Raw genomic sequence first — 6159 nt, forward strand, 5'->3', positions numbered from 1 at the left:
GTATCTAATTTATATCGAGCAATGCCTGTACATGAGGATTGTTATAGTGTGGAAAGACTTTGCACCGAGACAATCCCACTCTCTAAACAACTGCCACATTGATCCAAAAAGAAGAGCAAATCAACATCAATGGATGCAGCAGCCATCGCAGGTTTTATATCAGAGTTTTCGTTTTCCTAGAGAGGTTGCCTTCACCACGGCTTACAGAGCCCTCTCCAACAACCATGACATTTGACCCATGACTGGAACTTAAGTTGCTGGGCACCAGAGTATATTCCACACGCCGGTGGGTCATATATGCCCAGCTAATAGGGCCTAAGCTCCTCTGGGGTTTTTTGTAAGGGTTACCTTAACCTTAGACTTAGGCAGTTGAGGTCCAGTTATACGGCGCAGGACATTCGCCGTTCATCAGAGCCCCGACTCCGTGGCAGTGGTCATGACGTGCACGTAGGGTTGATTTGTCTGGGAGAAGCACAGAAAGACGCTAAGACATCTGTGTGTTTTTAACACACGTCCACACCAGACCTTGACCACTACATACATACATACATACATACATACATACATACATAATGATGATGATTGCAACTTCTTGTGAGACGGTTGCCACTCCCTCAGACACTTAAAGTCCATGAGCCCAAAAATGACTTCCATCGCCACAGGACCATTTTAATAGACAAATGACTGAGGGAATATCTATACACAGATGACGTTACAATTAAGTCTCTCTCTCGGTTCAAAATGTTGAGATCCAGCAACAAGCAAAAGCAAAAAAGCCAGCAACAAGTTAAACTGCAGACCAGCTTAATGCGGGTACTGGTCTCCCGTTTTATGTTTTTTTAACTCAGGGATCTGCTTCTCCTAGAAAGGTTGCCTTCACTACGGCTTACAGGAGCCCTCTCCACCCCAACACACGGTGCTAGTTGGTCGTTGACCCCGGAAAAGGGTTCATTCGCCCTTTGGAAGGTCTTGGTTTTAATCCTTCAGGGACACTAGCCACCCTCCTCACCAAACAAGTCTGGTGGGGGAACCAGTTTAGTCACCGGTTACCCGACCACGAGGCAGGTAATACTCGGTTACATGGTAGCAGTAGCATATAACATGACCTGAAACATACATACATACATTTAAACAGACAGGTGAGATTTATATTATGGATAAAAAGAATTTCATCTGTGTGTGTCAGTTCGTTCCCTAAAGTACTCGGAAACAGCTGGATCGAGTTTTTGAAATTTTACATAAAGGTACTTGATGTGTCTGGGAGTAATCTTACGTAGGTTTTGATATCGGAATGCGTCTGATAAGTATCGAAAATCGATAATCGAAAATATACAATGAAAGAAGGAAGTCCGACTTTGAGCAAACTTAACACTTTTATCCATCCTAACATCTCAAGTGCACGCGAAAAAATCTATCACCGCACAAGCAGAAAAGCCCAGCATATAAAATTTAAATGTAAATTCCTTTAATTTTTAAAATTATATTTATAAAATAGAAGCGCGTTCGAAAGTATTGTTTTTTTAGTAGAATTGAAGCATGGTATTTGAATTTTGTACTTTTAACATTAATTCAAGTGATTATGTAAACATTATTTAACAAAATCAACAGTTGGTTCTTTGTTTAGACAGGGGCGCGTTGGAAATGAATAATTGAACCACTATACTTTATTATTGCATTTTAAAATTTAAGTGAAGCCATTATTTACATATAATTTTATAAAATCAAAAGATTATCTACCGTACAATGTAAACTACAATGTATTGCGGACTAAATCACTGCGGGGAGGCTTGTAAAGCTTCTTCCCGGTATACTGCGAGAAAGGTGATCCCCAACTTGCGCAAGCAATCAATTGATTTGCTTATAAAATTGTCGATTTCAACGATTTCGATGACAATAAAAGCATGAGAGAGTGGAACAATTGTTGGCCCTTATTCAATCCCGGACAACATCGAGTCTCCCTGCTGGTGTTTACATAAAAAAACTATTAAATATATATTTTGAATTAGAATTTCAATACATAGTTTACAATTAAAATTTACATACACACTTTAATCAAGTATGAACTGATACTTGATATACATACGAAAGGCATTCCAAAAGTAATGCCTCCTATTTTTTATTCCGCCGTAATGGATTAGAGGGCTTTAAAAATTGAATTGTGCTGATGCTTGAACTTATGCATTCATGACTTGAAAAGTTACACTCTGTTACAGATATTGACGGTGTGACGCTCTACAAAAGCATTTCCTGTCATGGACGTGCGCTAGAAACAAAGATGCGTCACTGATTTTTTTTTTTTTGGCAAAAGTGTATAATTGCATTGAAAATAGTGCTGACTATTTCGAAAAATAAGTTTGGGGACACAAGACGTAACTCGTTTTAATAGCATCTCTCTTGTTTTCATAGCTCTTCAACTTTTTGAGTTCAAAATATTAAGAAAACTTTACTATTGAAACGATCGTCTCATATATATATATATATATATATATATATATATATATATATATATATAGTAATTTATAAATATATATGGCGATTAAGCTACACTGAATATTCCGCGTTTCATCCACTCTAGGACTCCTCAGCTATATATATATATATATATATATATATATATATATATATATATATATATATAAGCATTTTGTTTGTTTGTGTGAGAATTTGTTCCTTATAGACTCCGAAACGGCTGGGCCAACGTTTATGAAATTCCACACAAACATATTCATGTGTCTGGTAGTGTTCCTAGAAATGATTTGTATAGGAATGTATGTGGTAAATATCGAAAATCGATAATCAAATAATTGGAATAAAGAAGTAACAGTATGGTTTTGAACAAAGCTAATATCTTATAAAGCCTAACATCACAAATACATTTGAGAAACATTATCACCACACAAGCAAAAACGTCAGGCGTATTAAATCAACAGTAGGCTCTTTGCAAAGACAGGATCGCGTTCGAAATGTATGTTTCTGTTTAAAAAACAGTTGAATAATAATACTTGACTTTTGCATTTGAAACTTTAACTGAAGCCATTATATAACGATAAAAATATTTTTTATGAAATCAACTGTAGGCTCATCAAAATGAATGTTTGTGCTTATGGCACAATTGAATCACAATACTTGACTTTAATTTTAAACAGTCGTTTATCTACAGTGCAATGTAGACTACAATGTATCATGGAATAAGTAGCTGGGGGAATTCTTGTGAAATTTCCTTCCGGTGCACTGTGGTTGGCCTCCTAACTAGAGCATGCAATCAATTGACTGATTGGAGTGTAAATTGAGGAAGTTAACCGATTTCGATACAATAAAGCCATTTCTCTTCCCTGCAACCTCTCTCCCACAGGAGAGACGTTGCGAGCCTGTCTTTGTTTTATCGTTACTTCCATGTTAAGTGCTCGTCCTAGTTCCAATCCCTGGTCCCCCTCGCCTATCTTTCACGAAAAACACCCGTCTAGCTGAAACCACGGTCAAAAATTTTCCCCACTCTTTATCTGTGCCAAAACCAAAACGTAGATTCCATTAACAAAGCTTCTTTCTTAGAAGTACACGCCTGTGGAACTCTGTTCCGTTTGCCTGTTTCCCACCTGACTACAACCTGGATGTCTTCAAATCCAACATAAACAAATTCCTGATGAACCACCCCCTTAAATAAGACACTTTATCAAATCTCAGCACTAACGTACTGTACACGCAATAACCCTTATCCCCGAGTGGCTTCCGGGCCTTGATAAGTGGTGACCACCTTATAAACAAAAATGTGTAGAATATTCGTTGATCCTCATGCAATCCTGAACAACGTCGCGTCTCTATATGTATATATATATAATTGTGCATGTAGTTTATGCTTTGACAAATTAAATCATTAGTTAATCATGTTCCAAATTAAAAATTATGCACAAAAGTACGGCTGTTTCAAGGACACGTTTATTCATGTGATGAAAAAAACTGAAGCAGCTGATCTTTTTTGGAACACCCCCCATATATATATATATATATATATATATATATATTTATATATATATATATATAGCAAAGATGGTAATTAGTAAAAACTGAAGAGAGTGCTCAATACTATTACAGAGCCAATATGCATTTTATTTTTTTATTACTGTTTTATCTGTTTAGTTACACATGTTTCGGTTGCAGGACCATATCTACGATCCAGCAGCCTCGCTAGACCTTACAGAAATGCATTTCTGTAAGATCTGACGAGGCTGCTGGATCGTAGGTATGGCCCGGCAACCGAAGCATGTGTAACTAAACAGATAAAGCGGTAATAAAAATAAAACGCATATATATATATATATATATATATATATATATACACACGTGTGTGTGATATATATATATATACATACGTGTTATATATATATATACGTGAGTGTTATATATATATATATATATATATATAAATATATATATATATATATATATATATATATATATATATATATATATATAAAGTTCCCACGTCTCACAGCAAAAACCCTCTTGTATTTTCACGAAAACTAAAATAATTAAATTCGCTTATAGTAAAGCCAGAGGCGGACTTATCAAGTCGGCGCCTATTCTAGATTCTTAATTCCGACACCATAAAATAGAGAAACGGTTTTTATGATTTATCTTCCATTATCAGCAAATTAATAATTAAGGAGAATAACGTAAATTTAGAACCTGAATGATTTATCTACACCTTTTCAGTCGATTTCTCCTCCACACAAACATGTATATATATATATATATATATATATATATATATATATATATATATATATATATGGCATACCTTTTCTGCATATTATATATGATCACTTTTAAAAAAAAGTAGTATAAAAAAAATCTTTCAGTTCATCATTGTTTTAGCTGAAGTTTTCTAAATTATTTTATCATATTGAAAAAGCCTCCCGAAATGACAACGAAACGTTGATATTTTTCTAAGCGTAGTTTCGTCGTCTACGACTCATCAGAGTGGCTGAATCTAGCGATGATGAGTCGTAGACGACGAAAACGTGTGAGTGGATAATTATATTTTGAAAATAATACATATGCCGCTCCCCATTTGGGGGCACCGGACTGGTCAAAGGGAAAATATTCCCAACTCGCATTTAGGTAAAAATGCACTTCCTTATAAATAATTGAATTCAAAATATAAGTATCGCTAAAAAAAAAAAAACTAACATCATCTCTCTCTCCCTCCTCTCTCTCTCTTTCTCTCTTTATCTCGCGCTCTCTCTCTCTCTTTCTTTCTCGCGCTCTCTCTCTCTCGCGCGCTCTGTCTCTCGCTATCTCTGTCTGTCTGTCTGTCTGTCTGTCTGTCTCTCTCTCTCTCTCTCTCTCTATATATATATATATATATATATGTACAGGGAGATCCGACGTTGCCCGGGATTGAATGATGATCAACGAATATTTCACACTCCTATATTTTTATTGTCATCGAAATCCGTGAAATCGCCCGGAAGGAAGCTTCACATGCCTCCATGCAGTAACTTAGTCAAAATATATGTTATTCTACATTGCACTTGAGAAAACCTACTGTTTCTTTTATAAAATTATTTTATATAATCTTCTTTTCCGTGAACGAAAAAACAAAAACAAAAAACATTAAAGAATTTACGTGCGGGTTTGAACCTAGAGACTACGTCATGCACCCATTTAAAAACAAAAAACAAAACAAAACATACACACACAAACACATAAATGTTCAAGTCTTTTTAATTTAATTTGCATTTAATTTAATCTATTTTTTTACTAAATACTAGCAAGGCCACCCGGCGTTGCTCGGGACCGTATAAGACAATGAGAAAAATTTTGAACGTGTCTGTCATTCTTAGGATAGAGGTTTTTTTGATGTCTATGTATCATTTGCCATCTTGAGCAAAGGAATATTTTACCTATCGTAGGATGGTTATTACACGACATATGTATGGAATAATTGTACCTTCATTGGACAGGAAATTTACAGCACGTATGTGGAAAATATCCGTACCTAGGGCGGGTTATGTACAACACATATTTAAAATTATTTAAATAAGTTTATGTTGTGCTAAATTTTCGGTATGTGTGTTTGTTTTTATATCAGAGTGCTATAGTGAAGAAGCATCGGATTTTTATATAAATGTTATACTACTCAAATATATTACATGGTTT

The sequence above is a fragment of the Euprymna scolopes genome, chromosome 22 (assembly GCF_053919585.1).
Source record: "Euprymna scolopes isolate OS-2025 chromosome 22, ASM5391958v1, whole genome shotgun sequence".
Taxonomy (NCBI): Eukaryota; Metazoa; Mollusca; class Cephalopoda; order Sepiida; family Sepiolidae; genus Euprymna; species Euprymna scolopes.